This window comes from Impatiens glandulifera, chromosome 6 (assembly GCF_907164915.1).
Source record: "Impatiens glandulifera chromosome 6, dImpGla2.1, whole genome shotgun sequence".
NCBI classification, from domain to species: domain Eukaryota; kingdom Viridiplantae; phylum Streptophyta; class Magnoliopsida; order Ericales; family Balsaminaceae; genus Impatiens; species Impatiens glandulifera.
In genome coordinates, this window is record NC_061867.1 from 48,213,875 (window position 1) to 48,225,439 (window position 11,565).

Consider the following 11,565-nt stretch of genomic DNA (forward strand, 5'->3'; position numbering starts at 1 on the left):
CGGTCAATTAATTTGGACTACCAAATTAAATTTAAATGTTTTAAAAAATTTGTGTTATGTTTGAAAATAATTGAAAATTTGGAAAGAGAAGAAATTAATAAATCTTTTATAAGTGTGGTAAATTAATTTAAAAAAAAAAATAGGTTATTGTAATAACAAAGTCGTTAGTTTGTTTGGGATAAACTTTTAAAAGATTAAAATTAGGATATCTCAAAATTTTTATAAAATAATTCAAAGTGAGTCTCTAATCAAAATACTTAAATTCCATACTTCAAATATCAACGTATGATGTATCAATTTATATTTATCAATTATTTGCTCTTATTTTGCTTGTTCAACTTTAATAAACTATTAGACCAGAACTTACTAGCTTTATTCACCAGTAAATGTAAATCTGTATGTATATCTAAATAAAGATGGTAAATACATTAAAAAAATCATGAAGTTAAGTAATTCACGTCAAATGATGCATTACATAATCCAAGTAAATAAATATTTTAAATTTATTGATTCAAGATTGAGACAAAAATGTATAAAAATCTATTCACATTCCTATATAGGAAACAAAATGATACAATAAAATTGAAATTTAGTTAATTTGAAAAATGTATTTTTTCAAAAGTTTAGTTATTAAAAATTAGCTTCTCAAATGTATAAATAAATAAAAATCCAATTATTGAATGACCAAATATCTATTTACGTTTAATTTTTTTTAATATAGATAGAATAAAATGATAAAATATTTAAAGACGTGTTATAGATAATAGATATAATTAACTTGTTATTAATTAAGAGATAGCTTGGTGTAAGTAGATAATATATTATATTATAAGTATCTTAATTTTTGGATTTCCAAAATGTTGCTTCTTTCATTGTATAATGCAATATTATATTTAATATTTTAGTTTGTTTTGTAGTCTATTGAAAAATAATAAATCAACTTCTTATTACCTTTTTAATTGGTTTTAGCATGATCCAAAATTTACATTTGATTTGTTAAATTTTCAATCTTAATTAATACAACTGTAAACAATATTACGTTTTTTTTTTTTTTTTATCAAAGGGTTCTATTTGATTGATATAGGTCTGTATATATATAATTGTTACAGAAAACAAGATGATAGAAGATATATAAGAAAAAATATTTATTTATTTTAAAATTTTCTTTAAAAAAATATAAAATAAAATTTGTTTAAACACAATAAAACAAAATATAACGTTAAAAAAAAAATTCTAAAAAAAAGGGAAGAAAAAATAAAGACAATTGGTTCACGTATAACAAAATAAGTAAGGTACCCGAAGGTCTTCAGGAAGGGGATGATTTTCCAAACCAACTTAATAGACTTTCAAAACGAATTTTAGATAGTGTCATAATAATTGCGTTATAGATTATACCTTATCGGTTGAATACAATCATTAAACGTACAACAATTTTTTTCTAGCCAAATAGTTAGAAGGGGATGATTTTCCCAACCGACTCAATAGACTTTTCAAAACGAATTTTAGATAGTGTCATAATAATTGCGTTATAGATTATACGCATCGGTTGAATACAATCATTAAACGTACGACAATTTTTTTCTAGCCAAATAGTTTACCAAAAGATAATAGAGATAGTAACTCAATGATTCAGATCCGTCATATCTACTAGTTCGATTCAAATCTACCAACAACTATCGAGAAATTTAGCATCACCTACTAAATTCCAGTCATGCTAAAAAAATTATAATACCCATCACTCCACGACAATACTGAAAAAGGTGAGACGTAATTTCAACCTTCATAATGTACATCCGACAACTAGTCCACACTGGTGAAAAAGGGGTCAAAACCGAGAGTTAAAACTCTCGGTTTTGACCCTATAACTTTCGGTGAAGACACCTTACCGAAGGTTTTAGTTACCCTCGCCATCCCTCGGTAGTGACACTCTCGGGACTTCCATTACAGAGAAAAACCGAGAGTTATATGAAAACTTTCGGGTTTTTCTCTTTGTGGAAAAACCGAGGGTTTTACAAGACCTTTCGGTTTTTCTCATTTTGGAAAAATCGAGGGTTTTACAAAGACCTTTCGGTTTTCCTCGTTTATGGAAAAACCGAGGGTTTTATAAAGACCTTTCGGTTTTCCTCTTTTTACAAATAACTTTCGGTTTTTCTCTGTGTGGAAAAACCGAGGGTTTTGCAAGAACTTTCGGTTTTACCCGAAGAGGAAAACCGAGAGTTATTTACAAAACTTTCGGTTTTCCTCTTCTGTTAAAACCGAAAGTTTTGTAAATAACTCTCAGTTTTCCTCTTCGGGTAAAACCGAGAGTTTTCCACTAACTCTCGGTTTTCTCCTTTTCAAGAAAACCGAAAGTTATATTAAAAACTCTCGGTTTTTACCCGAAGAGGAAAACCGAGAGTTATTTACAAAACTTTCGGTTTTCCTCTTTAGGATAAAAACCGAGGGTTTGCATATAACTCTCGGCTTTCTCTTTGGCTAAAAACCGAGAGTTTTCTAATATCTCTCGTTTTTTCCAAAAGAGGAAAAACCGAGAGATTTCAATATTACTTTCGGTTTTTTTCCCCCTAATTTTAAAAATGTGCGGATTATTTTGCTCGCACAACCAAAACCTAACCAAAACCTGTTCAGCCAAACCAATATTACTGATAAAAGAATGCAGCATACATTAAACGTCACATTAATTGATCATGAACATTACAAAATTCGAAACCAAACAAATATTACGAACAATCTGTTATAAAGTCAACTACTATAATGAAAACATGTTCATAATCGAAACAACCTTAGCTTGTGGGGGGAGGAGGTGGTGTTGCCTCATATATAATTCGATTATTCTCCATTCTCGCGTTCATCTCTGACTTCTCCCTCTCCATTTTTCGGTTAATCTCTAATTCTCCTCTCCATTCTTTCCCCAATTTCTTTCTTTTCTGATTGCCATTCTTCCATTTTGCGCCTTCTTCTTCATCTCCTTCTTCCCGTTCCTCCAGCTTGAGCTTCAATTATTTGATTTCTATTCTAACCAATCGCTCATTGTTTCGCTGTGAACTGTTTCCACTACGACGATCCTCAACGAAAGTGTCGGGGACCGCGACGCCTGATCCCATTCCGAAACACTACCCCGTGTTTTTGTTGTCCTGAACACCCTCTCCAGTCAATTCAAAATCCGCTATTCCCGGTTCGTTACTAACAACCTCTTCCATCTCAGGCCTGCACAATTCAAATAAAATATCATTTCTATAATAAAACACTAGGCTTATTCAATTCACTTACCAATTTTCTCTTGCACGGTTCGTCCGGGACGGGTGTTGGGTTTTCTTGTGTCGGTTTTGGTGTACGGGTCCTCTTGAATACTTCAATTACAGTCGGTGGCCGTCCCATTTCAATCGCCTGTTGAAATAAATGATTTATATAATTAATAACAATCTACATATTAAGTTATTACAAATAATGTACTTACCAACTCGTCTTCAATTTGTGCAAACGGTCTACTTCCCGTTCGATGCGGGAATTTCAGATTCTTCCGATTCTTCATATTTGTAGAACTGTGTCTCTGTATTTGAAATAACAAATGAAGTTAGATTAATTATATAAACTTTTATTTGAATTATGAAACCGTACCTTAAACGTTTCTGTGAAGAAATGGTTGCGACACACAAACTCCCAATCATCTCGATCGTAGTCCGGTGGAGGATTAGCCAGTACCGCCGCCTCGTCTCTTTTGTGGACGCGGATATAATTCTTGTTCAAATCCGACCGCCATCTATCCCATATCTGATTGGCGTGTCCCAACCCGGTCTTTCGAAATAATCAATGTCGCCATTAGTCGCTTCGAACGGATCCTGAAAAAAATAACATCCAATGTTACAAATAATTATTTAATGACGTAATGTATAATCAAGTATAAGTATTACCTTGATAGCAGTCCACAGTGAATCTAATTGGTCTGCACTTAAAGCCTTCCACTTGAGAAGACGTGTGTGAGACGGCTGCGGGTCCCGGATAATCGACCCCACATGTCTAGACCACCTTGTCCTTCCACGTCTGTACCGCCTGGCCTCCCATCCTTCTCTCTAAACGTTAGAGGGATCCTCGTACCCCCGCTAGCCTCCTTAGACAACGCAATATTCTTGTTCTTCCCCCGTCTTTTGTGGGCAGAAGATTCTTCAAAATTATCAAAATCTTAATTAAATATGTCAATCAATTGAAACACTAAACTAATTTGTAAACGAAATACCTGTCGATGATGGGTCGGAGTGGTCCCGTCCTCCTCCTCGTCTTCCTGCTCCTCGATAGGCTCCTCAAGACCCTCGTCTTCAGCCTCATCGCTAGGTAGGTTATCAGCGTATGTGCTCATCTATAAACTCGTGGAGCTCATCATTCGTCTTCAGTCTCGTATGTTCGGAGGGAGGCGCAGGTAGCTATCGGGACCACAGGAAATCGGTGGTTGGTCTCTAGAAGACGATCCCTCGAAGCTTTAACGACTCGGATTGGCAAGTAGGTTTTTGGTAACTTTTATCCAATTTCTTGGGTGTCTTCCTCATACTCTTCCAAGTTGTTTTAGGACCTTCAGACATTCTTAATTCACAACCATTAATAAAAATGAGTGAATATTGAAATAAGTAGTAATAAAAATGAATATAAAGTTAAAAACATTATTAAATCTACCTAATTAATTAATCTGAACTATATGTTTGTAAAACCGCGGTTTATTTTGTCACAATCTTCCAACCGGGTCGGGCTGACATATCAGGGCGTAGAATACTTGTTTTGCTTGACTCGCCAATATATACGGGTCTTGACTTTGGGTTTTCAAAATTCGGTTACATTTACACTTACGAAGCCATATTTGTCCACTTTCACTCCTAGTTCCCCCGAGTGTGTATCAAACCACTTACACTTGAATAAAACAACTCGTTTGTGAGAATAATATTGTACTTCGATTATATCCGTCAAAACTCCATAGTATGACATAGTTTCAGATCCGTTGTACCCCTCAACAACCACCCCACTATTTTGAGTTGTCAAACCTTCGTCGTGTTTTTCTGTACAGAATTTGAATCCGTTTACTTTACACCAAACATACATAGACGAGTACATACTTGGACCTTCTCCTAAGATCTTGAGGTCTCTTGATATGTCGTTCATTTCTGCTAAATGGGCGACCTATATATGAATCCGAAATGAAGTTGTTAATATGAATAAGAAGAGTTAGGATATATGGTTTGTAATTTACTCACTCGATGCTTGAAATATGCGGCAAACGTTTCTCCACTGGACTCGTTGTTATAATCTCTGCAAATAGATCGAATGCTAATTAGTAACACTCTTTAATTCTAATTAGTAACAGCAACATTGAATCTTACATGTAAAAATGTTCTGCTTCGGGACAATTTTTCAAAATGTAAGAATGAGCTATCACTCGATCGATATAATCCAAGTTGTATACTTTTCCGTTAGATAGGTCTTCCAATGATGCAAATATTGAAATGCCCGAGATTTCAGGATGTGCATTTTCTTGATCTTGTTCCTCCATATACCTGGCACATAAATTAATACTTTCGTTAACAAGATAGCTCTCGCTTATAGAGGCTTCTGGGTGGTTATTATTCCGCAAATATCTTTTCATTGTACCCATGTAATGTTCAAACGGATACATCCATCGATACTGAACAGGTCCTCCAAGCAAAGCCTCAAATGACAAGTGAACCGGGAGATGCATCATGATGTCGAAGATTGACGGCGGAAAAATCATTTCAAATTTGCAAAGTGTCAATGTAATATCCATGTACAATTGTTCCAGGTCCTCTTGAATCAACTCTTTGAAGCACAACAACCGAAAGAAACGAGACAAATTTACTAACGCATCATACACATACTCTGGAAGCAATCCACGAGTTGCTAAAGGAATTAGATATTCCAACAAAATGTGACAATCATGACTCTTTAATCCCGAAAGCTTTTCTCTTCCAAATTTACACAACCCCCGATATTTGAGCAAAACCCATCAGGCAACTTAAGATCTTTCAAGAAGTTACAAAGACGTATTTTATTATCGGATGTCAAAGTGAAAGGCGCTTCTGGATAATGAACAACTCCTTCATCATTTATAGGATGTAACCATGATTTTATGCCTAAGAGTTCTAAGTCTTTACGCGCTTTAGGACCATCCTTAGTCTTCTCTTTCACATTCATTATTGTTCCCAACACGCTATCACAGATATTTTTCTCAATATGCATCACATCCAAATTATGTCTCAATAATAGCGATTTCCAATAAGGTAGACGGAAGAAAATGCTAAGTTTGTTCCAATTGTCTCCCCGCGTTTCATGATATATCTTGGTTCTCTTGCTCATATCCGCACTAAGAATAATGTCTTCTAGGTCTCGTGTTTGCTCATAACTTTCTTGCCCCGTTAACAATCTAGGGGGATCCCTATAATCAGTTCGACCATCAAACGACTCTTTATCCCTTCTGTATTTGTGCTTCGGTGGAAGGAAACGTCTGTGACCCAAGTAACATTGTTTGGAACCATGAACCAATCGAAGGGATACCGTGTCGTTGTTACAACAAGGACAAGCAAATTTACCTTTCGTACTCCAGCCTGATAAATTCGCGTATGCGGGAAAGTCGTTAATGGTCCACAACAACGCCGCTCGCATGTTAAAGTATTGCGAGGTGTGTGCATCAAACGTTTTCACACCTGTTTGCCACAGTTCATGCAACTCTTCGATCAATGGCTGGAGAAATATGTCAATTGCATCTCTCGGACTCTTTGGACCCGGAATTAACATAGATAAGATGAAATTGCTAGAATCCATACAAGTCGTGGGTGACACATTATAAGGAACGAGAATAACCGGCCAAACACTGTATGATTTTTTCCCATTTGCAAATGGCTGAAACCCATCGCTTGATAAACCCAGTCTTACGTTTCGAGATTCTGAAGCAAAATCTGTATAATTTTCATCAAACGTCTTCCATGTTAAGGAATCAGCGGCATGTCTCAACGTATCACTATCAACTCTTCCTTCTTTATGCCATCTCATCATTGGAGCCGTTTTTGAGGACATGTATAGTCTTTGCAGTCTTGGTATTAAAGGGAAATATCTCAACACCTTTTTTGGAATGAATTTCCCGTTTGCTTCTCCCGAACTGTCCCACTTGTTTGGTCGACTTTCCATCTTGAAAGACCGCAAACTCTGCAAGATTCTTCATTTATGTCGTCCTTCCAAAATAGCATACAGTTGTTCTTACATGCGTCTATCTTGTCATATTTTAGCCCGATATCAGTAATGAATTTTTACTTTCGTAGTATGAGTTTGGCAATTGAGCGTCAATCGGTAATATGTAGTCTTTAAGCAGACGCAACAACATATCGAACGAAGAATTCGTCCATTGACATACATTTTTTATGTGAAGTAGTTTCAGTAGTGCGATGATTTCGTTATTCGAGCACCTTCATACAATGGCCGTTTGCAATCATCAAGCAATTTATAAAATCTATGCGCATCTTCGACTGGTTCATCGTTATCCGAGACGTCATTAACGTTGGGGAACATATCGTTTATAAATTCGTGCATATAACGTTCTTCGTTGACCTCTTCATTAACTGTATTATTCATCTCCGGTCTCGCATCGTTGAATTCCGGCACGGCATCCTCCGACTGATCATCGTCATCATCATCATCATCATCATCGAAGTCATCGGCATCTTCATCGACATCGTCATTCACCACTTGAGTAGTACGTCTTTTTTCTCCATGAAAATACCAATACTGATAATGTACATTTATTCCATAAACAATGAGGTGAGTCTTCACTTCGTCTATTTCCATAAACGGCGTGTTCAAGCATTTCACGCAGGGACATTTCACGGTTTGTCGGGATGTATTCCTAACAGCATACTTGAGGAATTTGTCAACGCCTTCCTCGTAATTTGGATGATCTCGACGTAAGGTCATCCAGCTTTTATCGGGTACTTCCATATTTCTAATAAAATGGAACACAACCCGCATTATTATTTACTTATATTTCACTAAATTAATTAGGCTTACATAATGCTAACATAATTTATATCTAATCTATCATTATCCAACCAATAATCAATTTCATCTAACATTATCGAAGCCCAATTCAACCTAAACAAACAATATTTCATTCATATACATTTCAACAATATCTAACATTGTCCAAGCCAAATTTAACCTAAACAAACATTAATATGTCATTCATATACATTTCAAACCTAATCTAACATTATCCAAGCCAAATTCCACCTAAACAAACAATATTTCATCATAAACATTTCAAATCTAATCTAACCTAATTTAACCAATCTAGCACGGCAGTCTTCAATCTTGCCTAATTCAAATAACCAATCATCATTAATCTAACCCATTTTTTAAACTAATCAAACCTAGTCAAACACTATTTCAATCATATATAATTCAAATAATTCAATTCATACCTAAAATCCAATATAATCCGAAAAACATAAAAATCCTTAAAAACTGACCTTTTTCAGCAGTTGTGGCGGCGACGGTGGAGGAGGCAGCTGAAGGTGGAATAACCTCGACGATCTTCAAGAGACGGACGGTCCTAATCCAAAATCAGACAAAATCAAACCATATTATCTAACTTAAATTTGACATAAATCCAAACAAAATATAATCTAACAAACCTAATCTAACAAATCAATATAAAAACCAAATCTAACCAAAATATTGAACATATAACCTAAATCTAACATTAATCAAACAATTTCAAACCAAATCTAATAACCAAAATCAAATCTAATCCAAACAATTCAATTCTAACATAATCTCAATAACTATCAATCAAACCAAATAACCACACCTAAACCAAACTCAATATAAACCAATTTTTAACATTAATCAAACCTAATAACCAAACCTAAATCAAAATCAATAACCATCAATCAAACCCATTAACCAAACCTAAATCAAACTCAATATAAACCAATTTTTAACCAAACCAATTAACCAAACCAAAATCAAACATAAATCAAATCAAAATCAAACCTCAATCAAACCAAAATCAAACCAATCTAAACTAAATCAAACAAAAATCAAACCATAATCCTAAATTAAACAGATTCTAACATAAATCAACTTAAATCCAACAATTCCAAACCAAATCTAACATATATAACATCAATCTAATACTTCAGTAAATCAATCATTCAAACAGATTCAATTAGATTCAATAATAACATTAATAATTCCTAAATCTAACAAATCCTAAAAACTAACCCTAAAATCTAACATATATAACACTAATATATATAAATAAACCTCAAATCCAATAACTGACCTTCAATCGTCGGCGGAGGCACGGCTGAGGCGCGGCTGAAAGCGGCGGAGGCGCGGCGACAGATCTTCAACAGGAGCCGCGGCAGATCTTCAACCGGAGAGGCGGAGAGACGTCTTCGCGGCTTCAACAGGGGCGGTGTCTTGGCGGCGTTGTCTTCTACGGGCGGCGTCGTCTTCTTCAACCGGAGGGAGTCGTCGATCGGATCTGTTGGCGGCGCTGGAGAAGAGGAGCGGCTGGAGAGGGAGAAAGCGGAGAAGAAACGCGGAAAAGAGAAAGAGAGGGTTTTTTTTTAATTAAATAAATGGTTACCGAGAGTTATAGCAAAACTCTCGGTTTTTGATTATAATAAAAACCGAGAGTTATATTAAAACTCTCGGTTTTTATTATAATCAAAAACCGAGAGTTTTCATATAACTCTCGGTTTTTTAATGTTCAAATTCCGAGAGTTTAAATATAACTCTCGGTTTTTAATGTTTAAATACATTTTCACAATTAAATTTAAATACACAAAAACGAGAGGCTTTAGTAAATCTTTCGTTTTTTATGCATATTTCCGAAAGTTATATATTTAACTTTCGGTTTTACAACATGAGAACTTGTTAAATTAATTGGATTCTCACTTTCTAATAACGTTGAACAACATTAATTTAATACATTTGATATCCTTAAAACATTTCCCAATCCATATGATCAAACATTACACAAATACATAGGATAATCAAACATAAACATTCATATACACTTCTATATATAATCAAACACATTCATAAACATTTTAACATTAAAGACAATTTAAATTTTTCAAATAAAAACACACACTTGATTATATTACTTAGGAGTCTAGATTGGAAGGTAGAAAACCAAAGAATTTAACAATTTGTCAAGTGCTAATTCCGAAAGTTATATAATTAACTTTCGGAAATATCCATCAAAACCGAAGGGTTTATATAAAACCCTCGTTCTTGAGAAATGTAAAATCCGAAAGTTTATAGAAAACTTTCGGTTTTGATGGTTATTTCCGAAAGTTAATTATATAACTTTCGGAATTAGCACTTGACAAATTGTTAAATTCTTTGGTTTTTCACCTTCTAATGACCTATAACAATATTAATTTACCACATTTGATGTCTTTAAAATATTGCACAATTCATATGATCAAACATTACCTACATTCATAAGATAATCAAACATGAACATTCATATAGACTTCTCTATAATAATCAAACACAATCATAAATATTTGAACATGAAACACAATATTAATTTTTAAAATAGAACACGAAAATGATTATATTAGTTAGAAGTTAAGATTAGTGGGTTAAAAACAAAATAATTGAACAAACTAGGTAGTGTTAAAACCGAAAGTTATAAAATTAACTTTCGGTTTTGATGTGTATTTGCGAAGGTTTTAAATATATCTCTCGGTCTTGACCTTGATCAGAAGTTTTTTGGGAATTGTTAAAATCGAAGGTTTATTTGAAAACCTTCGGTTTTTACACTTCCCCATACTTAGAAAATTTTTCGATTTTTTTAATGTAAGGACAAAACCGAAGGTTTATTTTAAAACCTTCGGTTTTTACCCTTTACCATACTTAGAAAAAAATCTAATTTTTTTAATGTAAGGACAAAACCGAAGGTTTATTTGAAAACCTTCGGTTTTTACCCTTCCCCATACTTAGAAAATTTTCCGATTTTTTTAATGTATGGTCAAAACCGAAGGTTTATTTGAAAACCTTCGGTTTTTACCCTTCCCCATACTTAGAAAATTTTCCGATTTTTTTAATGTATGGTCAAAACCGAAGGTTTATTTGAAAACCTTCGGTTTTTTACCCTTCCCCATACTTAGAAAAAAATCTGATTTTTTTAATGTATGGTCAAAACCGAAGGTTTATTTGAAAACCTTCGGTTTTTACCCTTCCCCATACTTAGAAAATTTTCCGATTTTTTTAATGTATGGTCAAAACCGAAGGTTTATTTGAAAACCTTCGGTTTTTACCCTTCCCCATACTTAGAAAAAAATCTGATTTTTTTAATGTATGGTCAAAACCGAAGGTTTATTTGAAAACCTTCGGTTTTTACCCTTCCCCATACTTAGAAAATTTTCCGATTTTTTTAATGTAAGGTCAAAACCGAAGGTTTATTTGAAAACCTTCGGTTTTTACCCTTCCCCATACTAAGAAAAAAATCTGATTTTTTTCATGTATGGTCAAAACCGAAGGTTTATTTGAAAA